This window comes from Martes martes (genome assembly GCF_963455335.1).
Source record: "Martes martes genome assembly, chromosome: 13".
In the NCBI taxonomy this organism is placed as follows: domain Eukaryota; kingdom Metazoa; phylum Chordata; class Mammalia; order Carnivora; family Mustelidae; genus Martes; species Martes martes.
The window spans coordinates 61,115,278-61,140,775 of NC_137901.1; the positions used below are offsets into that span (position 1 = coordinate 61,115,278).

At 50.3% G+C, this 25,498-nt stretch overlaps 1 protein-coding gene across 2 annotated transcripts in view; it reads left to right on the forward strand.

The window, feature by feature from the left end:
- Positions 1-1,103: 1,103 nt before the first annotated feature.
- The window catches only part of LDLRAD4 (low density lipoprotein receptor class A domain containing 4), a 422,342-nt gene continuing 397,947 nt past the window's right edge, over positions 1,104-25,498 (forward strand). Inside the window, exon 1 of one of the 2 annotated variants that reach the window (XM_080821462.1) lies at positions 1,104-1,244. The gene's annotated coding sequence lies outside the window, so the exon portion shown is untranslated. Of the gene's footprint in view, positions 1,245-1,337; positions 1,478-25,498 lie in introns of those variants that run through there. The other variant, XM_080821463.1, reaches the window with a different exon arrangement.

A 25,498-nucleotide genomic window follows, 5' to 3' on the forward strand; every position in this document is an offset into this window, starting at 1 on the left:
AAACACTTTGGCAGCCAATGCTATTACTTCTGGAGGACAAAATGCATACATATTGTCTGCACTCAGGTGGAGTTCAAGTCCTAAAGGGCCGTCAGAGGAGGAGAGATGTAGGTCCTTCAAGGAGAAAGGGTCGTAACAGGAAGAATCCAGCTAACTTTCTAGTAGGGAGCCATTGCCCTCATAAAGGGCGGGGACTCTTTAAGGGGGGGTGACCACGTGAGGTCAGGAGCAGCCCGGCGGGGCTGGCTCAAGGAGGATTCATCGGTCCCACTACGTGTCCTGCAGCCCTACTGTGTGTCTCGGTACTGGTGCCCAAAGGTCTGCTGCCCATTGGGCGCACGGAACAAGTCGGCCTGCTCTCCCGAGACTGTCCTTAGCCAGCCAGCCGGGGGATGCCGGCTCCTCCCGGCGCGCCGGCCAGCCAGCCGTCTCTCCGCACTTGGAGTTCCCTGTCCGGCCGGCGGTGGGCGCGCGCCCCACGAGGCCCGAGCCCGCCGCCTTGTGCTGAGCCGGCGGGCCCCGCCGAGCCTTGGGGTCCCGCGGCCTCGGCGCCCGCACGCCCCCAGCTCCGTGCACGCAGCCTGCAGAGGTTGGTGCAGCTCGCGCACTCGGGGTCGAGACCAGCCCACCCGCCGGCAGCACGGCGGCCCCCGCCGCCCCCGCGGCCTGGCCGCACGCCGGGTCCCCGCCGCGGAGGGGGATGGGGAGGGAGGAGAGACTGGAGGAGTTGGAGACAGACACAGCCTCGGCGAGCACAGTTACGGCTGGAGACAGACGGCGGCGGGAGGCGGAACACTCCCCCCCTCCGGCGACGGGAGGCGGGACACCTCCCTCGGCGGCTGCAGCACCGTCTCCCTCCTCCCCCCTCCTCCCGGAGGCTGCGGGCCGGGCCCGGCGGGACAGGCAGGCGATTGCGGCTGGCCCTGCCCGCCCCGCGCGCCGCCGCGGCCGGCCGGGGATCCCCTGCGAACCGGGGAGGAGCCGCCGCCGCCGCCGCCAGACAGGCTGCGAGTCTCTGGGAAAGTGAAAGGGGGGCGGGGAGCGCGGGGGAGGCCCGGGGGTAAGGTCCCCGGCTCTTAAAGAGACCCGGCGCACCGCGCCGCGCTCCCCGCCGACCCGCGGCGCGCACTCCCGCCGCGGCGGCCCCGCATCCCGCGCCCCTCCCCCGCGGCCAGCAGGGCCGGTGGCCCGGCGGGCCGCAGTGCGGGCGGTCCCCCGCCTCTGCTCCGGAGGGACGGCCGCAGGTGAGTGCAGATCCGAGGTGGCTGTTGTGGTCTCGGCGTCTGGCCCAAGTTCAGCGCGGCGCTGGGGCGGGAAGGGGGGAGGCTGGGGAGGACAGGGGGCGGAGGACGCGGGGACAGGACGCTCCGGGAACGGGACGTCCGCGAGCCTGCGCCGTCGGCGGGGGTTGGAGGGAGCTGCGCAGCCCCGTGAGTCCTCCCCAGACCGGCGAGTCCCCCGGAGACGAGTTCTCCAGGTCTGAGACTGTGTAGCCCGTGGGCACGGCGGCGTCCTGGGGCGCTCGCCCGGGGCGCGTGTGGGGAGGGCGACCCGGCACTCCGAACCGAGGCGCCGCCGCCTCTGCTTGTGTGCTCTGCTGGAGGAACGCTGCCGACCTATTTCTCGGTGCCCGGCGCGGGGTGTCCTGCGGTTGCAGGACCTAATTCTGCACCGCGGGGAGGCCGGGGTAAGCGCCGCGGTAACTGCCCAAACTGAGGTCTCGGTTCCCTGGGGCCTGTCAGCGAGCCACTGCAGGCGGTGAGGGGTGGTGGGGAGGACTGGAGGTCAGCGGGAAGCGGGAAGATCGTGCAGGACCTTGCTGGGGAGTTTGCGGGAAGGAAAAGGGATGGGAGCGGGCCGTACTCTGGACCCTGCATCCCGCTGCTGGACAGCCCGCAGCCCGCGCGGCTCCGCACCCCGGGACCCCGCAGGTCGCGCCCCGCGACCCTGGGGCCCGCCTCACCCGGCGTCTGCCCGGGTCCCCCAGCGCGCGTTGACGTCGGTCGCGGGGCCGCCCGCAGCTCCCGGCATTGGCTGGAAGTCGATTGTCTCCCGGCGGCTGCTGTTACACTCAGGCTGGGTCTCTGAGCCCTGGAGGAAGCAGGCGTGTGTTGAATTTCTCTTTGACCCTTAACGGTGGAATAAACAGGAAACGACGAACACCCAGCCCGGGCTCAGCACTTGCCTTTGTTGTGGGGTCCTCTTTGCACAGTGACGAGGAGGCGTCCCTGGGACCCCTGCCGGGTGCGCCGCCCGGAGTGGCGTTGGGGGCTAGCCGTGTAAGTACACGGCTGGAAGACAGTGGGCTCGATCCAGGTTAATTTGCTGGGGTGGTGGAGAGGGCATTTGCTTGTTTCAAAACTTTTTTTTTTTTTTTTAATTGGAAAAGGAAGACTTGGCTTCCCGTTGAGGCAGAGATTTTCAGGAGGAGGACACGGAGCGTGGTGGGTGGGTGGCACCTGGAGAAGACGCGTCAGTCAGTGCCTTGGTTCTCGGTTTAGCTGGCGGGGCACGGTGCAGTCGGTCAGAACAGCGAGAAACTCTTTAAAGCAAGGAGGGCTTCCTTGCTCCTAGCCCGGCACGGGAATGATTGCTGAGTGGCACTGGCCACATAAACTAGCTTAATTTTTGTTTTCCCCAAAGAGTCTTTTAATTAGCTAGAATTGTGTAATTTTGATTTGCTTCTTTTCTCTTTCTCTGTGTCCCATCTATCACCTTCTCTTTCTTTGCAATTACTTTGGCTTCGATATCCCCAGGCCCTACTTACAGTTCAGGGCTGCTTTCTACAATGTTAATTAATTACTGTGATAAATACTCATTGATGACCTACTGTGTGCTAGGCATTGTAGGCTGTGAGGGGAGATAAGCTATTAGAGGATGTTGAGTCTGAGAGTTACTATAATTAAGTTTCTTGCAGTGGAGGTGGGTAGAGATGGTCAGCAGCCTTGGTTCTTAAAAATATATGGGTCCCATGGCTGGCATGGAGGTTGGTGCCTTCCATTACGGCTAGTACTAGGAAACCTCCCTTTAAGGTGGCCCTTTCCACTTGTTTGGCTAGCCAAGAAAGATATTCTTCCACTTGTATTTTGCCTGGAGCTTCTGGACTGAGCTTTGCATTGACAAGGAATGTTCTGTAGAAACTGCCATTGCATCAAGCCATGTTCTGCATTTTGTATGTGACTATTTAGTTCTTTCTAGTATTTATATTGAATTTCCTGTCATCTGTATATCTGTCTTTGTGCTCTGCACAGTTCTCTTGCAACATATTCTTTATGTTTGGTAAAGGATCATAATGTCAAATTTGAGTCATTACATAGACAAACGAATAGATCTGAATATTGCCCATCCCATGCACATTTATTGAATTATAATATTTGGTTTCCTATCAACCCTTGAATGCTATTTGATGGCCCTTGCAAAGCAGTGCTTTTTACAACATGGGTAAATGCCTCATGATCTTTGAAAGCTTCATTCTTTTAAGAGCTTCACTTTGCAATTGACATTGAACACACTGTTAGGAATTAGGGCCAAGACTGTAAATGCCGGTTAGGATGTGCTGTAATGGAGTTGTAGCTCCTTCCTCCCTTGTTTTAAAAGACCCTTTTAATTTCTTAACATTCTTCTCTTGCCCTTGGAAGAGTTTGCCGTCACTGGCCATGGTTCTAGTTCATGTAGGTTTGTATTTACTATGGAGAAGACTTTTCCCACAGGGTTTTAGGACTGTCTCTTGAATCCTCTTGGGGGCTTGGTTTGCATGACCACAGTCCTGCAGAGGAATCCAGCCAATGCCACCTGCTTATTAAGGGATTTTGTGCCAATTTGTTGGCACATGATTTGAGAATCAAAGCCCCGCACCCTCCCCACCTCTCCTCGCCCCCTGCCATAGTATATACATACATAGACAAATATTTCCCCCCAACTGCTGACAGTGTTCTAAGAATAGTTTTCTTGCCTGGCGCACTGAGAGCAAGGACCCATCTGCAGAGGTGTTTACAGTTTGGGATGTGCTGTAGTCTTGGTTGACTTAACAGCCTGCCAGAGTATCCTTGTAGCTCATGGGACGCTGTCTGTTTTTCATCTGGGCTGCTGGAGGGGCAGTTCCCAGCTGGACAGGGCGTCAGAGAGAGCTGAGAATGACTTTTGCTCTATGCGGGTAGTTTCTGTCCTGATGTCAAGCAGAGACCCTTAAGCTCCGTCTGGATCCCTTTGCTGTCACCTAGCTGTCAGTCACCCATGGTCTAGGCTGGAGAGGACTGCTCTGTGTAAACCCAAGCACTCTCAGGGCTGGGGCAGGGACAGGGACACTTGGTTGTGACACTTGCTTGTCCAATCTCTCTGGTAGTTCTTGCCCTATTTCTTCTCATGTTTAATCATCTAGACTTATGGAGTTTCTATGATGTGCCTGTCCTTTTGGGTGAGAGTTAGTAGAGAAGAAAGAAAACTCAAGGAGCAATAGCTATAAAAAGATTATTCCATATTAACCTGGAAAGTTTTTAGAAATGTTAAACATACTTGATTTAGACACAGAGCTATTAAATACAAACAGCAAAATTGCTCTGTAGTCCCATCTTGCCCTTTTGTCGCTTCTTCCTCTTTCTCCCTTCCTCCCTCTAATCCTTCCTTCCTTCCTTCCTTCCTTCCTTTTTTCCTTCCTTCCTTCTTCCCTTTCTCCTCCCTCCCTCCCTTTCTTCCTATCTCAGAAAACTATTCTGGAAGCCATTATTTTCTGGTGTCAGAGTGACTTTCTGCTTACATGGGATTCTTTAGTCTAGAATTACACCTTGACCTATATTATGGGTGTGCATGGAACGTGAGTCTTAAGTTTTAAAATAGGAACATAAAGTTTCTGTCTACTATTCGCAAATTTAGGCCCCAGGACCTGCCACTTTTTTAGGGAAATTTTGGTGTGTGTGTGTGTGTGTGGCATTATTCGTTTCACTGTTAGGCAGCTGGAGTGAACAGCCCCCCAGAACCTGTACTATTAATTGCTACAGAAATATTGGATTCCTGTTCCCAGTGACTATTGTTTTTTCCTCTGTCATAGGAGGAATTGAAAATAGTGTTTGTGTTGTCTCATATCCATGTGAGATGGATTGTTTTTCTTTGAATTTCCACTAAAAATGGCACTTTGGCCTTTTAAGCTGTTTTTGTGAGGACTTTTCTTTCCACTAGGCTTGTTTTCCAGATAGGTCTTGGAAATTACGAAGAACATAGCTATAATTTCTCTCTTGATTGGCAGCTGAGAGCTTTCCCGAACAAAAATAAGGCTACACTGTGCCAAATGGTTGACTTTTCTAGAATAAAAACTCTAAAGGGTATGCAGAAAGTCCTCTGGTTAATATATTGGCATTCCCAGAACCCACTAAAACTCCGGCAGCCTGCCAGACACCACTTAATGAGGACGCAGAATGTCTGGCTCAAATCCCCACGAGCAGAAGGGGGTGGGGAGCTGATGTCCACACCCTTTATTAATTTTTAATGACTGTACTTTTGTTTTGCAGATTTTGCTCTGTACCCCCCTCATGACTGACCCCCACCACATCACCCCTCCCCCCATCCGTTTATTTACTCATTTACTTGGCATCGGAAAAATGTTGAGACTTTCCAAGGTTAAGAATCCTGCTGAGGGATCACTTCTGTTTGTGTCCGTGCTTTTGTCATTGCTTTTCTTTGTTTTTCTCTCCTCCCAACCCTTTTTCAGACAAGGAAGAGAGAAGGAACAGAAAAAGAGATGACAACTTTCTTTCTATTTTTTTTTTATGATGCTTTATTGTCTGCTGGAAGAGAACCATTTACGAAACTTTAAGTTTGTCAGACAGTTTATATGACAGTGCAAGTTGGTGCTTGCCAAGCTCCAGACAGATTGCTAATGTTACATGACAGGGATAAATGAATTACTGCTGTCTGCAACACGCTTGCACTGCAAACGCGCTCTGGAGCCGGCGTCCGGTCGCTGCGCACCCAGGGAGCCTGCTGGCTGTGCAGCTGGGAGGAAGGCCTCTCTGCCTCTTGCCTAGAATTCTGTGACTTGGTTCGGAAATGAAAAGGGTGTGTCTTTTGCTTTTATTTTTGGCAGGGGTGCAGGGTAGCAGAATGGACGGAACAGCTGTGTGTCCTTCGCGTCACTGGGCAGCTCTGCCCCCTTGCCCGGCCCTTCCCCTCCCCCTCTGGCCCCACTACATTCTTCCCTCTGCACCAGGGGACATGGCACCTAGCCTTCCTCCCAGGGACCTGCTGCGGACAAAACTAAACGTTGTTCTCGGCTGCTCAGGCCTTCAGTGTTCCCGAAGCCAAGTTTCAAGCTGTTTACAGTTGCGTTCTTTCTGCAGGTGCAGACATTGAGAACAAATTGTCTGAGATAAGTGTGTGTGTGTGTGTGTGTGTGTGTGTGTGTGCGCGCGCGCGCGCGCGCGCGCGCGCGCTGCCCTGGGAGGGGGCAGGGTGGCACTCCTTGGGCATAATGTACTTTCATCTCTGGCAATTTGGATAGTCAGCTGGCAGAGTGACAGGTGTAATGAACTTAATGGTCTTGCTCTAGTTGTTAGCGGACACACCGCTCATATTACAAAGCCACCTCCTAAGTTGGGCCCCTGCCAAATGACTTGATCTTCCCCTTGCAGACGAGATTCAGGGCCTGGACTACTCCAGTGACGTGAAGGTCAGGAATTAGGTGGGTGTGAGCAAACATCTGTGTGTCCTCATCCACATGGTCCCTAAATGGACCTCGAATTTCTCTTCAAAGTAAAAGCGTTGATTCATCTCGCAAAAAGGGTGCATCCCATCCACCCTCGGCTGGTCAGTCCTCCATGAGAGGTGTGGTAAGGGACCCTCTGTGTAGGTGTGTGGACTCCTTGTCCCTGGGGTTTGCAGAATGGCAGGCTTCCTGCTGGGCATTGTCAGTTCCCAGCCGGCCACTGGCCACTGATCTCCAGAGATGGGCCGGGCCTGTGGCTGGTGGAGGCTCCACTGGGCATTGTTTTCATTGTCTGGGGCCCCAAGGGCCTGCAACCTCCCCAGAGCTGGGGAGGGGATTTCCATAGTAAAATCTCACAGCTCCAGAAGGCAAGAGTGGAGAGTCCACGGCAGGAGGCCAGGCTGCTTTTGGAAGGGCTCCTGGACCTCTGGCGGGCCCGCCTCCACTAGGGCACTTGGTCAGAGAATAGTAGCAGCGGTTCCAGACACTTGCAGAGTGCTGACTGTATGCCAGGCTCTTCTTAGTGTTGCACCTATATGAACTAATTTCGTCCTCGGTGCAGCCCTGTGACATCTGGACTGCTCCGTCCCCAGCTTGCAGGAAGGCAGCGAGAAGCCTGGGAATGACCCAGAGTCGCACCTCTTGTAAACAAAGGGTGGGGTCAGACACAGCCCAGGCATTCTCTCACTTGGGATCTGGGCTGGGACTCCAGGCCGCCCGAGGTCCACCCCCAAGCCAGAAGTTCTTCATCAGGGACCTGTTGGTGGAGCTGGGTGGAGGAGGACAAGTTGGGTGGAGGAGGACGGTGCCCTTTCTCTCTGGTCCCGGTCCTGGAACAGGTCCCAGTGACTGCTCAGCCAGCAAGCGCCTTTCTTCTTCCTTCCTGCTTTTATCTGTGGCTCTGATTATGGTCCCCCTCACCGCCGTTCCCAATTTCTTTCTAGCCTCTGCTTCCTGTTTGTGTCACACTGGTGACAAGGCTGTTGGTAGTTTTGTTTTGTCCACCTCGAACCTTGAGTCCCTCAAGGCAGATGAAGTGAAAATCAGCAGCAGGATTGTTGGCTGAGGTACTCTGCACCATTCCTTAAAAACCTCTTCTGTTAGTCTTGTCTGGGTGTCGATGGTCAGAGCGTTAGGACCTGTTTTCTGAGGGGTGAACTGAGGCCGGTGGAGGAGAAGCCTTCTGTCTGCTGTGGGTCTTGTGGGGCTGTGGGGAGGCTGAATGAGGCCCTCCTGGATGTTTGTTCACTCAGAAGGATCCAGATCATCTAGTACATGGAATGCTACTGATTTCATTTCCCTTTGCTTCCCGCATTTGGGAAAAAACAAAACAAAACAAAACAAAATAATCATATCTTTAAGAGTCTCTATTTTGATTCATGAGGGCATAGATTAATCAACCACACATATTGACGTGTCCTTCTTAAGAAAGAGTGTCCGTTTTGGACAAACCCAAATGTTTGGGATTACAGCAAGTTCTTAGGTGATACAGATTCCCTTGGGCCTGGAGGGACAGCCCCTCAGCTCTTTGCAAGCCCACGACAGTGGGGCAAGAACGGGAATCCATGGTAGCCCCTGAGCCCAGCCAGGTGATTGGGGTCCCTGTAGAATGTATTACGGTGTCCACACGTTGTGGGGTACTGGAAGTTCCTGTTTTGGTCTGTGCTCGGTCCTCCCCATCTCCACAGCACCGAGCAACAGTGTTTTCACATGGCTTGTCCCAAAGTGCATCAGTCGTCCGTTCCCTGGGACATGCTCATCACAGCCTGTGTGGCAGGCTTTAGCATTGCCTGTCAAGGCAGACATGGAGGCCTGGGTGCGCCAGCCGCCAGTCCAGCTCTGTCCACTCTAGTTGAACCTGACTTTTCATTCCACAGACTCTTTTAGGCCTGTCTAAAACTATTCTCATAGATCTAGTCTCTGAAATTCTTTTTTTTAAAGGTTTTATTTATTATTTGACAGAGACACAGCAAGAGAGGGAACACAAGCAGGAGGAATGGGAGAGGGAGAAGCAGACCTCTTGCTGAGCAGGGAGCCCGATGCGGGGCTCGATCCCAGGACTCTGGGATCATGGCTGAGCTGAAGGCAGACGCCTAACAGACTGAGCCACCCAGGCACCCCTGAAATTCTTTTTTTTCCCCCTGGTTATATTCTTATTGAGCATAATTAGAAACAAGGAAACCAAGAAGAAGAAAAAAGAAACAGAGAAGAAAATGAAAATAACTAAAATTGTCTTTGATTCTACTACTTTTAGAAGACCTCTGTTAGTAGGTTAGTAGATTCTTTCCAGCCTATAAAATTATATGTAGAACGTATGTACATTTTCAGACTTTGTATTTTACTGTGAACATTTTTCATATAATTTAAATATTCTCCGAAGATACCACTGCTGATAACTATAACATTCTACCCTATGGTTATATTGTTATTTTTTTTTTCTTAAATCTGTTTGGGACATTGAGGATGTTACCAGTTTTCTGTATTCTAAATGATAACTGAGTTGAACATTTTGATTACATCCTTTGATAGATTCCTAAAAGGGAGGATCGTGTGTATAAGAACTTTTAGAGGTTCTTCCGAAAGTATCACCAGCTTGCTTTTCAGAAAGGATGGGGCATTTTGCACTCTCATAGACAAAATGGTGGCTACACCCTTGCCAATGCTAGGTATTATTTTTAAAAAATCTTTGCAAATTGGGCAGTAAATGTTATGATTACATTTTCCTTTCCATCTTTTTGTTATAAGAATCTAGTTTTAGGGGCGCCTGGGTGGCTCAGTTGGTTGAGCGTCTGCCTTCAGCACAGGTCATGATCCCAGAGTCCTGGGATTGAGCCCCACATCGGGCTCCCTGCTCGGCGGGAAGCCTGCTTCTTCCTCTCCCACTTCCCCTGTTTGTGTTCCCTCTCTTGCTGTCTCTCTCTCTGTCAGATAAATAAGTAATAAAATCTTAAAGAAAAAAAAAGAATCTAAGTCTGTATCATCTGGATCATAGGTGAAAAGAGTTTTGCTGTTCGCTAGAGTTTTGTTGTGGGCAAACATAGTGATTTAGTGGATGATCTCCTCAGGGAGGTATAAGATCTTCATGCTATTTTATTTTATTTTTAAGATTTTTATTTATTTCTTTGACACAGAGAGAGAGATCACAAGTAGGCAGAGAGGCAGGCAGAGAGAGGGGTAAGCAGGCCCCCTGCTGAGCAGAGAGCCCGATGCAGGGCTCCATCCCAGGACCCTGAGATCATGATGTGAGCTGAAGGCAGAGGCTTAACCCACTGAGCCACCTAGGAGCCCCAATCTTTGTGCTATTTTAAATTCGAGATAAGTTCTACTTAGGTAGGTAAAAGACACTAAATAATCTAATACATTTTAAAATAAAATTAGAGGATTTTATGGCCAAGGACTGAACCTGGTCTCTTCTCCCTCCCCCCAGTCCTCACCCTACCCTGTGGGGGAATTTGGGCTCACAGTGGAAGAGTGAGGGCCATGAGAGAGAGATGGATTCAGTAGCCAGCTGCTCGAACACGGTGTGACATCTCCTTCAGTCACTCCTTTCCCTTTCGAAGACCACTTTCTGAGATCATACACTTCCCTAGCCTTGTCCCCAAGGATGCCAACGTAGAACTCATATTCTTAGGTTTGACCTGAGGATTGCTACACAACACTTGACCTTGCTACCTCTGTGGAGGGCACTCCCTTCCTGCTTCCACAGGCTTGGCTATTTGCTTCTGGCTGAGGCCTTTGCCCTTTTAGAGGCTCACGCAACCATCAACAGTGTCTGGCTTGCTAAGCTGATTGCTCCCGAAGCTGGAGGGAAGAGGAAAATCATCTTAGTAAATTTCAATTAAGTAAAGCAAAGCAGTTTTGTTTTCTCCAAAAGGCAGCCTTTTCAGCTGGAAGGTTGGGAGTGGCTGGCCAGAGGGAAACCCATTTCACAGTCCTGGCTGTGGTGGGGTGGGGGCAAAACAGAAGCCCTCCATCTGTGGGGCCAGTCCCACATAGCTTGTTGTGTTCACGCTCACCTTTGTGTGTCTGTTTGTTCAGTGGTGTTGACCATGCTCTGGGGTGCATGGTGGAAGTGCGCCCCATCTGGGGCATGCCGGGTGAGCAGTGGGCAGGGTCCTCACCTCTGTGTTCAGGTGAGTGAGCCCTGGCACCTCAGGCATGGGTGGCGCCCAGCTCCGTGTGGGCAGTGGCCTGCATCTATCCCCCACTGGCCACGCAGTCAACCTCCTGCTGCATTCCAGGTGCAAATACGCTCTTGTCTCGGCAGGTAGTGTGGACAGTGCCAAGGCCTTGGAGATGGAGTGTGCAGAAGACTGCCACTGGGTGGGAGGGCTGGTTGGTGGCCACCTGGGCGGTCCAACCATGAGGGGTCAGGCAGCACCTTTGGCAGAGGGCAGCTTGTGCTGGGTCCCTTGCGGAAACTGGCTAGGAGTGTCCCAGGGAGTTGCGTGCTAGTGATGTTATTGAATAGTTGGCTGGAACATTTACTCAGGGCACTTTGGGTGATTGAAAAATACACCTTGTGTACCTTCCTTCTGTTTGCTGTTGGCTGATGTGTATGGGGGCTGACAGACTTTTGTTTAATTTGACCTCCCTGCATTTGGCTTGCTCCTTCAACAGAATGATAAAATGCCAGGATGTTTTTCTAGGAGGGACAGAGGGCCTTTTTGGATATAATGCATGCATAATTTTAGAGGTGGAGGAGATGTTTACAGTTGGACGACTTGGGTGAATGTTTGTTCTCCTACTCCTTCAGCTATTAAGATAAATACCGTACCCTTACAGAACTTAGCTTTCATCCTATTGGTGTTTAAAGGTGAGATTCAGAATCTTTACTTCTTGTACAAAATCTTCACTTCCTTATTTTACTCAAGCTAGGTCTTGGGATTTAAAAAAATTTTTTCTTTTCATCTGAAGAATAATGTAAAAATATTAAATGTTGTACACATACAGTCATAACTCCATAATTATGTAGAAAATTTAATCCAGAGAAATCATAATTGTTTTCTGATAAATACAGTTAGACATTAAATGGAGTTGGAGTTATTTAATGGAACTCCTAGTGTATTACTTTGCAATGTGAATGCATCCTTTTACTGATATAACATGGTTTATGTATTGGATTTTTAAAATTGGGGCACATCTGTGTGCTTAAGGGGATGGCTTCCATTCTGATATCGGCTACGCGGCAGGCAGGCCGTTCTCACTTGACCCACCTGAGGAAGCAACGGCAGGGCAAAAACGTGGGGCCGAGCGTACCGCCCGCAGCACCCCGCTGTCCGCAGTGTGTACAGAAGAGTCTTAGTAGACGTGTTGTAATGGGGTTGCTTATAAAGGGTTGCCTTCCTCTGCCTCTCCTGGGTGTATCTTCTGGGCTCTTGTTTGACCGAGCCCTTGGGAGGCTGCATGACTTTAGGAAGATCTGTTGACCCTTCTCTAAAACAACTATCTGCCCACCTGTTAGGTTTTGAAGGGGATTAGGTAAGATAATGCATATGCAAGCCAGTGGGGAGAGGCTAAGTGAACTAGTGAGTGCTCAGGAAATGGCCGCTGTTATGAAGTCAGGTTAAGTATTTGTGAGGCACCTGTCCAGCCTGGTGTAGTGCAGACCTGGCTCCTGCCCTCTGGGGGACTTGGAGACTCAAAGACAAGGTAGACTACGTGTCCAGGAAGCACCCAGCAGCTAAGAGCCAGAGGTTTATAATCAGGTCTCTAGTTAAGAGTGGGAAACCCGGGGCGCCTGGGTGGTGTCTGCGTTCAGCTCAGGTCATGATCTCAGGATCCTGGGATCGAGCCCCGCTCGGTAGGAAGCCTGCTTCTCCCTCTCCCATTCCCCTGCTTGTGTTCCCTCTCTCGCTGTGTGTCTCTCTCTGTCAAATAAATAAACAAAATCTTAAAAAAAAAAAAAAAAAGAGAGTGGGAAACCCTATTTAAGCCATGAGTCAGGAAGGGCTTTGTTTAAGTGAGAGAGTGAGATGACAGGGTCTGATGGGCTTCGTGTGTTGCCTCTCTTCCCTGCTCTGTATTCTTGTGGAGCTTTGTGATGCCCAGGCATTGGCTCTGTCCCCACATTGCTGGAAGGCAGGCGCCCACGTGGCTGCTGCACTGGGTGACTGGCCTGGCCAGTGTGTTGGTGGCACCAGGAGGTATGAAGGGCTCGGAGGAGTGAGGAGGACCTCTGGGTCTACTCTGGTCTGTCAAGGAAGACTTTGGGAGAGGATGACTCGGGGCTGAGACTTGGTGAAGAAACACAGTTTTGCCAGGTGGACAAGCAGGGACAGGGTGTTCACAGTCGCTGGCTTCTGGAAGGCTAGATGCACCGGGCTCTAGAAGGCAAATATCAGGGTTTCAAACTTCTGTGTGTACGTGTATGCTACATTTTTACTGCAGTACATGTGTGTTAATTTATAAAGAAATACATGTGACCTGTATGTGTGCTCACACTTTTTTGCTCATAGGAGTTTGTGCTTAAAAAAATTGGGGTTCCTGGGCACCTGGCCGTCTCAGACAGTGGAGCATGTGACTCTTTGATCTTGGGGTTTTAAGTTCGAGCTCCACGTTGGGTGTAGAGATTACTTAAAAGTAAACAGTCTTTTTTTTTAAGATTTTATTTATTCATTTGAGAGAGAGACAGAGACAGAGAGAGCACAAGCAGTAGAAGAGGTGGAGGCAGAGAGAGAAGCAGGTTTCCCTTCTGAGCTGGGGGCCTAATGTGGGGCTCAATCCCAGGACCCTGGGATCATGACCTGTGCTGAAGGCAGACGCTTAACCAACTGAGCCACCCAGGCGCCCTGAGGATGGTGAAGTTCAGTTAATATGCCGAGGGGGTCGTGGGGGCCGTGGAGGCTGCAGGGATAAGTAAACATGTGGTTCCTTCCCTGCCTTCGGAGACTGTACATTATGGCCAGAGTTTTGAGTGTCAGAAGCCTGACAGTGTTAGTCAGTGGGGCAGCATGCCCAGAGAACGGAGATCCGTGCTGATGGTTAGTGAGAGGGGCTCTCATGGGGGGAGGGGTGCAAGGGCAAGGGGGCTCAGGACAGATTTTGTAGGGGAGAAAAAGGCAGTTGACACATGTGACATGTGCCTCTGTCGATGGACAAGGACCGGAAGAGAAAGGTGTGCTGGAAGGGTGTGGATAAAGGCAGGGGAACCTGGAGGGGCATTTGAACACCAGTCCATTGTCACCATCGGAGCTGGTAAACATTAGGTGTTGTCATTATCATTTTCGTTCTTGTGTCATGGCACTGGATTAAGGTAGGCAAGACTCTTCTGTGGAGTCTTTCCTCCCATCTTTGCTGAGGACCGAATGCACAGCCAGTAATGGTGAAGAAAAACAAGCCTGCTGGGCTTAATTTCCTTATCTGTTTGTTTGCCCTGGGTACTCTGTCTTGACTGTGGTTTTTTTAATACTCAGTATTTGTTCACATTTTACAAAATGCTTACATTTCCTCCTTGGTGCCATTCATACCAGGAAGCCAGGTTTATCACTTCCACATGGTAACAATAATGCCTTCTATTTGCAAAACATTTGTAACTTTTTAAAGCTCTTCACAGACGGTATCTCATTTCAGGTTCCTTGGCTTGAAGGAACAAATAATTAATGAAATGTACATAGAAGTGTAATTAACGGATTTGTTCCTTATTCTTCTCTAATGTGGCCATTAGCTGAATGTAGAATTCAGACTGGAGTTTATTTTAATGTGCAAAACCTAATGGGAAAGAGATGCTCTGTCATTGTCCAAACCACATGGCAAGGTATTTTCTGCAGTTGCTGGGACCAAGGCTTTGCCCCTTGCTTGCTGGCTGGACACTCAGGTGACATAATTTTGAGAGATTAGAGTAGAGCACTCAAAATCCAATTCAGGGGTACAGCCAAACCACGCATCCTTTCTCAGAGGAATTGTGTAGACGAGATCTCATTGGAAGTGAAGTGTGCTGGCGGCCTGGGTGGTTGTTGGGAGCCTCCTCTTGTTTCTTTTCCTTTGGGAAAGGAAGGCTTGCTAGTGAGCCCATTGTGGCACTTAAAAAGCAGCAAATCTAAAGTGTCCACCTGTTGGTTAGGGTGGAGCAGGTTCCCCGCACACCGTCTTGCATGCTGAGAGTCCAGAGCACTTGGGATCTCTGTCCTCCTGGGATCGAGCCCCACATCGGGCTCCCTGCTTGGCGGGAAGCCTGCTTCTCCCTCTCCCACCCTGCCTGCTTGTGTTCCCTCTCTCGCTGTCTCTCTCTCTCTGTCAAATAAATAAGTAAAATCTTAAAAAAAAAAAAAAATCCTTGGCATGCCTGGGTGGCTCAGTTGGTTAAGCGTCTGCCTTTGGCTCAGGTCATGGTCCCGGGTCCTGTGATCGAGTCCGGCATCCGGCTCTCTGCTTGGCGGGGAGCCTGCTTCTCCCTCTGCCTACTGCTCCCCCTGCTTGTGCTTTCTCTTTCTCTCTAACAAATAAATACATGAAACCTTAAAAAAAAGAAATCCTTTTCATTCCGAGCTGGGTCCCTTTGTCCCAGTTACATAAGGCTGCTCTGCAGCCTCAGCCCTCGACCAGCGTTTGGCCACCTGTGCCCAGTTTACGCCTCTACCTGTAGTGGCCCCTTTTCGCCACTCAGCCATTTACTGTCATGTGTGGCTCTGCTGCTGCCTCCGGGGTTGCCAAGTATACTGACCCCCTTCTTGTACTCCAAGTCGAAGTCCTTCAGGCCGCTGCTCACGCTTGCTTTGCAGTGTCCTGCTCTCTCTCTCTCTCTCTCCCCTCCACAGACCTCAAGGGGTGCGTCCTCCTCTCCCTCCCTGAAACCGCGCGCGCGGAGCCTGCCTCGCCCAAGTACTCGAGGCCTGCTTCTGCTGTCCTAGGCCCCTAACAGACACGGAGGCTGCAGCATCTGCAGGCTTTTCCCGGTTCGGACTCCCACTGACGACAGTTTAGTTATCGTTCAATGTGGAGGAGGCAGATGAAGTGCTCTGTGATGTCTGTAGGTAATTCATTGTCGAGATCAGTAAGGACTGAGGCTCAGACGGGAGCTGCGCACGGGGACTTGGGTGGAGAGCTGGTAGGTAATGAACTGGCCCTGCCTCTGAGGAAGGTGTCTGCCTGGAAGGGCGGTGCTGACGGGAGGCGCTCTTCCCAACGCTTTGAAAGTGAACTTGTCTCTTCTACCATGCGAATAGATTCTCTGCTGCCGGACAATAGAGCGGTAACATGATCTGTTCACTTCATTGACTTGTGTGTTGATTGCAAGGAGATGGCAAGATGGCAGGGAGCCCTTCTGGAGTCAACAGGCGAATGGCAAGCAGAACCCAGCGCGGAATTAGGTGCTTTTGCACGCCCCCTGAAGAAGCGAACGCCCTCTGGTTTGAAATACTCCTTTCTGTGACCTCTTTGCCACTGTCTCTGGGGCTGTTTCATTGACAGCCTTCTCTAGATGTGTCTGAGCCCATGGTCTCCCTACCTCTGCGATGTGGCCCTCCAGGCAAAGCCACCAAGGAGGGCCGGGCTCAGAGCTGGTGTTCAGTGGGGTCTCTCCTTTACCTGTCAGTGGAGACGGTTTCTGCACTGAGAACTTTATACCCACATCTGGAAAGCTTAGAGGCAGGATTCTTCTGCATGTACTGAAATTGGTTGTACCGTTGACCCTTGAACAACGTAGGCTTGGACCGCGTGGGGCCGTGTACACGGGGCTATTTATTTATTTATTTTTGGTAAATACTGTATAGTGCTATAAATTAAATATATTTTCTCTTCCTTGTGGTTTCCTTTTCTTAAAAAAATTATTTATTTATTTAACTCATCTCTGCACCCCCTGTGGGGCTCAAACTCATGGCCCCAAGATTGAGAGTTGCAAGCCCTACCAACTAAGGCAGACATGGGCCCCTTTGTGATTTTGTTTTTGTTTTTTTTTCCTGTATCTTACTTTATTTTAAGAATATGATGTATAGTACATGGGGCGCCCGGGTAGCTCAGTTGTTAAGTATCTGCCTTTGGCTCGGGTCAGAGTTCCAGGGTCCTGGGATTGAGTCCCGCATCTGGCTCCCTGCTCATGGGAAGCCTGCTTCTCCCTCTCCCACTCCCCCTGCTTGTGTTCCCTCTCTTGCTGTGTCAAATAAATAAATAAGATCTTAAAAAAAAAAAAGAGTATGACTTACAGTATATATAACAGACAGAATAAGTGTTAATCAAGGCCAACAGTAGGCTATTAATAGTTAAGTTTTGGGGAGTCAGAAGTTAGAGATGGATTTTTGACTGTCCAGGGGTTAGTACCCCTCCTGTCTGCATTGTTCAGGAGTCAACAGTATATTTGCATAGGGATCTCAGCCCTGAACCCTGAAGTCCAAACTCGTATCTAACCGCCTGTCGGGCATCTCCAGTGTCCTTTGGGCATCTCCAAACCTGTGTCTAAAAACCATGTCCTGATTTCCACTACACCCATCCCCGTCATCCCTCTGGTTTCCCCCACCTGCCCTTTGCTGCACTGTAGCAGTAACAGCATTCCAGTCTGCCCAGTGAGTCAGGTCACCCATCTTGGAGGTCTCCTTGACTCTTATTATTTATTTATTTTTTTTGTTTCGTCATTCCCCTTATCCCATCAACAGATCCTCTTTGTTCTGTCTTCTAAGTTGGCCCCAAACCTGCTCACTTGTCACCGGCACGGCTGCTAGCAGCTCAGTGTGTCCCTTCCCGACTCAGGCCAGAGTCTCCTGGCTGGCCAACCCCTGCTCCTGCCCAGTGCCCCAGGAGTCTGGTCTCAGCCCAGCAGTTGGTGGGGTCTCTGGGGTCTGGCTGCCCTCCCTCTGCAACTCTTCACCATGGGCCTTTGTGCTTGCTCTGCTGAAACTCCCCCTTGGGGGCCACACACCTGTCCCCCACTCCATTCAGTCCTCAGTCTGGTGACCCTCCTCAGGTGGCTGTCCCTGACCTTGGGCCCTGCCTGGACCCTGCCCCGGTTTTCTCCAACTGTTTCACATGCTGGTTGTTAACCCCACCCCCACCCCTGAAAAGTAAGTGTGGCGGGGGGGCGGGCATGTCGCTTTGCCTCTTGTTCCCAGGAGGTGCCCAGCAGCAGCCTGGGGACCACGGTGCATGTGCAGGTGAACTCGGGTGGGGGGGGGCGGGTCAGCGGGGGACATGGTGCCGCTGGGGTGAGCCGTGAGCTGTACTCCTTCCCTGGTGGAGCCACTTCTGGGTGCTGGGTGTCTCCCCCTCAGTTGCCGTGGGTCAGGTCAGACCTCAGTGCAAACAGAACGTCCTGTCAGAAGGGCTGAAGTCCAGCCACGGAAGGGAAAGCGGAGAGGCTGGCACATCCCAGGCAACCTCATGGCCATCACCCCTCCCACTCCTTGCCTCCTTGGGCTTTTCTGCTCACCTGCATGAAAGCTCTGTGTTACTGTTTCTTCCCAAAGCCAACTATCTGCTAGGAGCTAGGAGAAGCCATTGTTTCCCAGATAGGCTCTTGCCTTCCCTCTCTCCTCCTCCATTTTACTCGCTGGCTAGATAAATTATGGATGAATCGGATACTATTTCTATGTTTCAAGAAAATTGCTAAAACTGTAAAAGAGCATCAGATTTATTCATTTTAGTAAAATCGTCATAGGTACATGTTTTCTCTTCAGACAGCATGTCTCTATTATAATCTTGCTTTCCCTCAGCTGTTTTCTTCTGTTCTTGGGATCAGGAAAAGTTCAGAATGGAGAAAAATGGTCTGTGAATCTTTTTTTCCATCTTTTCACAGAAGACCAAGTGTTTGACAGTTACCTGGAGGTCTGACTCATCTTCCAGACATCTGACTGTGCTTTTATTCTGGGATTAGGTACATCATCTTGAGTTTTGTTTTCTTGCCTCGGATTTAAAATCCACAAGGATGCGAAAACTCAGCACCTCGTGGTACAAGGCAAAAAAACCCGAATGAGACAAATTCCAAATAGTGGCAAATAGTACAGCGGTTTATTTCCGCTAATGGTTTTTAGCTTGTGTGGTGTAACATTGCCTGCTAGCCTTGCTTGTGAAGGAGATGGGCAGCCATGGACGGGTCAAGGTCTCTGCTTTGCAGGTTCTTCCCTCCCATCTGGACCATACCTCTGCAGTCCTGCCTGACCCAGGACTGCACACGTCTAGCCCCAGGTTGGGTGGCTTTTCTTGGGGCCAAGCTCCAGTCTTTGCTTCCGTCAGGAACCTGATTTAAATGACACAGACACGTGTACCTCCATCCGGAATACACCGGAAGCAATTGCAAACAGGACGTTAAAAATAGATATCTTCCAGTATAATACTAAGGGCGATTTAAAAAATTCTGCCTTTTCCCCTTTTCCATCTTTCTTACAGGGATCATTTTTATAACAAGAAAATTCCCAGTGAACTTGGTTTCCTCAGGGTGTGGAATAAAAGTCAGTTTCTAAAACGTTGTGGAAAACAATTTGATGTGTGTCTTTTTAAGCGTTTTAGAAGCACGGGTGGAGTTGCTATGGGGATGGTAAGGTTTACTCTCTACAGAGAGTGGTTCCATCTGGCACCACACGCTCCCTGAGCCAAGCTGGGCAGTCCTACGCACAGCAGAGTTTCTCATTAGATGTGGAAACAATTACACATAGCATCATGATTCCATCTTTTTTCCCCCTAAATCACCATTTAGCTCTGATCGAATGGCAGGACACGATGCCAAACTGCTTTCTACAGCCTCTGACCTCTGTGCCTGTCGTTGCCTCTGAGACGGGTGCATGGCTTACAGTCGGAAGGGGTTCCGTCTTTGCTGGTGGAGCTGGGTTGCTTCCTGAACACGGTGCACAGTGTTGTACCTTGATCACGTGGGGATTCATTTTCTTTTGTGGAAGCACTGACATCTCTTTGAGAGGCACTATTTTCGTTTCCCTTGGCTGCCCCCTCAAAGCCATGGCCTCCTTCCCTTCCTGCACTTGTTTAGAACCCATGGGGGTCCCATCTCAATCAGAGATGAGGTTTTGACATTCTGCACAGGGGGCGTGGTGGGGACGTGAAGCATGCAGATCGAGTTCAGTTGTACATTCCATGGAGAATGAAACAAAGTGCTCAAGAAAATCAGTAGGCTTCTCTTTGTTGGTCTTCCGTTATCCTTGGGGGCCTCACGGGGCTAATGTAAGTGGTGGAGAGGCTGGCTTGGGGATGGCTGATGGCCAGCTGGTTGTAATTGGTGATATTCTCAGAGGTCCGGTGGGGGCCCTGAGCTAGATGTCTGGGGAACCCCATGTTGTTACAGCTTTTGGTCTCCTTTTGGGGGTGTGCTCTTAGTCTAGTTCTGGTTCCCTTATCTGGAAAATGGGGCGGGTGGCGATGCTTGCCTTCTCAAAAGGTTATTGTGACCATCCGGTAAGATGGTTCAGGTGTCTGCTTTGAAAAGCAGAGAACTGAGTTCTTGAATGGTGCGTTGCCCCCATGTCTTGACCACTTGCGGGGTCGCTGTTTGTCCTGCTGTGTCTGGCCCACTTCCTCTGATGATCTGATAGGACGTAGTTCTATGATATCATCATGGATGGCCTCTTAGTATCTATAACTTCTAGCTTAGGTGCTCATGATGATGGACTGGTAGACGACTGCTGTAGAAGAATGCTGTTTCATTCTTGCCTTGGTGACAAGGGTGATAACTTCACTCAGCCCCGGGATCAGTTGGAACTGGGGTGGTTCTACTTAATGGAAAAAGCAGTTGGAGGACATTCAGGAAATATAGATTCTTATTCCCAGTTCTGTCCCCATGCAGCATTATCCCCAAGCAACTCAGTATCTCGTCCTTCAGTGGGTGGGATTGCTTGACTGCCCTGGGACAGGCACCATGGACACTCTAGACCTCTGGGCTCAGTTCCCCCACTGAGAACTCCCTTCACGTCAGCATTGCTGTCTAGCACTTCTTGTGCATTATTTTATTTTGTTCATTTAATTCATTTGTGGGCTTGGGTAGTGCTCTGATCATACACGCTGTTAAGATCTTGTCTCCAAATGAGCACCTGGTGTGGAGACTGGTGGCTCCCTGGGCCCCTCCTGGCTTGCAAGTATGGGAGTCATAGCTCTTGGCCTGATTATAGACGACATGGGCAATGGTGAGGAGCTGTTCCCATTCTGCCCTTTCCCATTAAGCACGTGCTCTGAAACTCTGCTGAAAACCCCAGCAGCTACTGGGACCCAGAAACTTAATAACAACACCCAGTATATCTGCCTTTCTTGAGTTGTAGGGTATCCCGACACTTTGCCCTCCAAGCTCCAAAAGAGATCTAGGAATTCTCTTTGTTAGTTCGAAGATAGGAACTGGAGACAGACTCCTAAGGACTGGCCGTGATTCACGGTAAAATGTCTTCGTCTTTGCTCTCCAAGCGCACTGCTGTCTGGTTTGTGCCCTTTAGGTGTTAGCTCCTGTTGGAGTTCCTCGGCTCACCTGGAAGGATATTGGCATTTCCAGTGCTGTGCAATCTTTTGTTGTTTCTAAATGCCCTCAAAGCCCTTCTGGATGGCACTCAAGCCTTTATTTGGGTTGTTCATTTTCACACCAAAGGAAGACTTCTGTATCTTACCTTGCATGCTGAGTTTCTGTGCTAAGCCTGGAGGGTCCCTGGTTAGTTAGGAGAAAAGGGTGAGCAAGAGAGATGTGCCAATTAGGGCATTCTACATACAGCAAACCAAGAGCTGGCCTGGTGCAGGGAAGGGGATGTGGGCTGTGGAGTCCCACTAACCTGGGTTCCAGTCTCTGCTGAAATGCATACTGAAGGTGTGTTACTTTTTAGGATTCTGGAGATACTAAATGAGGCCATGCCTGGGGTGGGGCCAGCACACGGCTGGGACTGGTGGCTGCCTGTGTTTGGAGTGTGGAAAGACATGTTTATAGAGCTGGATTCAGTCTGGCTGTCAGACGGCGTGGCGAAGGCCAGGCTTGCCCACGACCCACTGGCCCCAGCCCCTGCCCCAGCAGAGCTCATGTGGCGGTTTCTGCACAGAGTTTAGACGATTGCTGATTGCTGCTTGCTCCTAACTGTGGTTGGATAGGGCATTTGTGTCCTCAGACCCAGCTTGCCCGTGGGGGTGCCTGGTGGAAGGGGAGAGGGTCCTGGAAATGTTAATGCAGCTAATCCAATGAGATTAGCCTCCTGAGCTGAGGGATTTGAGGGAACAAAGGGTATTGAAGGGACCACTTAGAAGTTTAAACAGACTCTGTTCTCCCTTTTCACCTACGTCTTGTATAAGGATTTCAATAGCTCCTAAATGAGCTGGCCTGAATGGCAGTAGCGCCCTTTTAAATTCTAATTAGCTGGTGAATTAACTAGTATGAATTTTGATTAGTTAGGATGAATTACAGGTATTAATGATTGTACAGTCTTAGAGCAAATGAAAGTAGCGGTTTATCCAAAGGGGGCTACGGCCAGCCGTCCGGCCAGAGGACTTTAAATAGTCTCAGAAAGACGGTGCTGTCTTTTCACACCACATTTTTCACCCTTTAAAGCCTGGGACTGGAGCAGCGTGAAGTGGGGAGGAGACTCAGCCCCCTCGCTCTCCTTGGTGGCCCTGGAAGGAGCACAGCCCGCGTGGTCTGTAGCTGGCAGGCCTCCAGACGCCCTCTGCAGTGCACCCTGCCACGCGGCTGCACAAGCTTCCTTGCTAGAAAAGCCAGCGGCTGTAGCCTTTTCCTCCCAGGGCCGGCCTTGACCTGTCCTGGAGCTGCAGTGTTCATGTTCCCAGCGGCTGGCACTGCTAGCCCCTCTCCACGTCAGTGTCGGGTGTAGGTTGGTCGGGGGCGGGGGGGCTGCTCCTGTTTGGCCAAGGAAGGGAATTCATAAGTATATCAATATTTCCTTGGCCTTGCCCTGTTTCAGACAGCCTTGCACATGGACACTCATTGCATAGTTATAGAGGACAGTGTTTTAAAATACCCAACACGGGTCCATTTCAGTGACGGTGATGGGTCACATGCGTGTGATCAGGGTGTTCTGGAAAGAGTTGCCAGCTCATTTACAAAAGGCTCACGTGGTCTAGTGTGCTGAAAGTCCATCTCCTGATGGGCAGGGGCTCTGAGCTGCAGGCTTAGTGCCCCTGCCCTCCGCCAGGCTCTCACTCCCTACCCTCTTGTCCTTCCTCTGTTTTCTCCCGATTGGGAGATGCTGCTTCACCTTCCCCCTTTCCCTGAGACTTCCCAAGGCCATGTTCGCACCCTGGGTTGGCAGGTCCCCTCACTCCCCTGTGCTTCCTCAGAGTTTGGTCATAGCATGTGCATGTGTGTATAGGCGTCGTGTGTTTGTGTGTGTGTTCACACCCTCATTTCCTATTGGACTGGGCTCACACCTACAGCCCACAAACTGTCTGTACTGTGCACTTTTTAATTCCAAGGCCCAGCATAGAGCCTGGTGCATGTAGGTCTTCAGTGATCAACTGGGGAATGGACAATGACACGGTGGCTTTGGGGGATGGTGGCAGATTGTGGCCTAGTCTCCTGCTTTTTGGCTGAGAGACAATTGGCCTTGTTTTATGCAGGCTTGGTCCCCTACTCCTCTATTTTGTGTCCTGTTGGGCACCTTGTATGACACGGTGCTAGTTTGAGAGGACCCAAAGACATGTGAAGTTCTACACCGGACATAGTGCTTCTTGTGTGATTTCCCATCGTTGTGGATTCACGAGTTCGGCCAGGACACTCTTCGCAGGGACCGCCCACGTGGTCTTCATCAGTTCTAACGTGCATCATTGCTCTTAAAAGAAAAGCTTTGGTGCTCTGAGAGTTGAGATGGGGCAGAGATCCCAGCTAGAGAGAGTGTGCAAAGCCTTGGCTGTACTGATTTGAGCATGGTTGGACCATGGGTGTGTCTCAGGGACAAACATTGAAGAGGGAGCAGCAGATGAATTCAGGCCCAAGGCTTTCTCGCCGAAAGGCTGCTGTTTGTGGGCCCTGATGGTTAGCTAGCCTCACCACTTCTCACCCCTCACTGACCAGCTGGCTGTTGTAAGGGTGACTCTCTGTCACGCCCCGCCCCACCCCGCCACCAGCCAGGTTCATCTCATGATGGAGCCTTTTGGATGTTGGTTTCAAGGGACACTACTAAGCACATCCAAGCACATCTATGTCATAATCACTCCTGGTAGAGGCCAAGAATGAAAAGGGTTCATGACTGAGAGGCTCTTGTGTACCACAGAGTAGGCTGGCTTTCTGGAGAAGTGGTTGACCACTACCTCCACACCTTCTGCATGAGACAGGACGACTCTGTTGAGCTATTTGGAATGGTTTCTGTTGCCTGTGCTGGTCACCCTGTGCTGTGGGAATAAGGCTCAGATCAGACCCCAGAGTCTAGTTTCACTTGAGAATAGCTCAGACCTATGTCTCCATCAGAGCAAAGATCCCATAGGAGAGCTTGGATACGGTTGTTTCTTATTTATTTCTTTATGCATGCCCAGCTTCCTTCCAGAAGTGATTTAAAGACAGCTTAAAAAATAACTATAGTGTTGGGGTGCTTGGGTGGCTCAGTTGTTAAGTGTCTGCCATCAGCTCAGGTCATGATCCCAGGGTCCTGGGATTGAGCCCTGCATCGGGCTCCCTGCTCAGCTGGGAACCTGCTTCTCCCTCTCCCACTCCCCCTACCTGTGTTCCCTCTCTCGCTGTGTCTCTCTCTTCCAAATAAATAAATAAAATCTTCAAAAAAAAATCTATAGTGTTAAAATAATAATACAAGATTGAGGTTTTTAGGAAAAGGAAAATACGTGTTTCAGGAGTTTTATTAAACCAGAGGAGTGCTTCAGACATGTCGATTTCTAGAATCCTTTCTTTACACGTGTCCAGGGAAGCCCATCAGAACAATTTTGTTGGGGATTCCGGTATTTCAGGTTTTACCAAAAAAAAAAGGAAATATCAGGCGACCTCCATACCAGTTCACATTTCTTTTACAGATAAGGGGTTAAGGTTTTTAGGACGTGCTCTCAAAATAGGCTGTTTAATTCCTATTGGTGTTTTGGTTTCAGGCCTGGAGCTGTGTTTGGGTGATTAGTGACATCTAATTACGGGAGGGCAGGCAAGAGCTTTATAGACTCAAGTCGGATACAGAAGAACTACCTTCGAGCACTGACTAATGATTTTCATTAGGAAATGGATTTTTCAGAACAATAATACAGAGACTGATAATATTTTACCTTTTGAAATATGGCCATTTTGGAATAGTATGCAGTTTCTGAAGTACATAGAATAAGAAAGAAGAACTAAATGTAAAAAAGGTGTATTGTTTTATTAACTCTAATAAAAGTGACTTCCAAGTAGTTTATTTTAATATCATCTAACAGTTTTGCGTGGCTTTGCATTCAGCTCTGACCCCATTTGGCGCAACTTAATTTCAGCTGTTAAACAATTAGAGTCCCCCCTTAGGTCCAAATTGGTGCTGTCATCTTATTTATCAGGAGCAGGGGCGCTGACTGCTCCTTGAGCCTCTAGTCCAGCTTGTCTACAGAGGCGCAGCCCTCCCAGGGCACTGGTCTTGCCCTTGTGCCTTTGTTCCCACCTCCCTCTGTTCTGTATCCCCTATTGGAGTGTTTCTGAGCTGTCTTTTATGATGGAAGCACTTAGAGTCTTTGTGTCTGATTCCAGCTGATCTTAATTTGCAACTGGGCCATGTTTTCTTTGAGTGCCACCTTGCACTGGGCCAGCCCTGGTTCTCCCTGCTGGAGTTGGCCTCCGCCACTTCCCGGCTCTTAACTGTTGGGCACGCTATGAACTTCTGTAGAATGGGCATAATCACACCTCTCAAACTGTGAGGAGGAAACCTGAGGCAAAGTATGGGGATAGCACTCGAAACTTCACATCTGCATCCATCCATCCATCCATCCATCCAT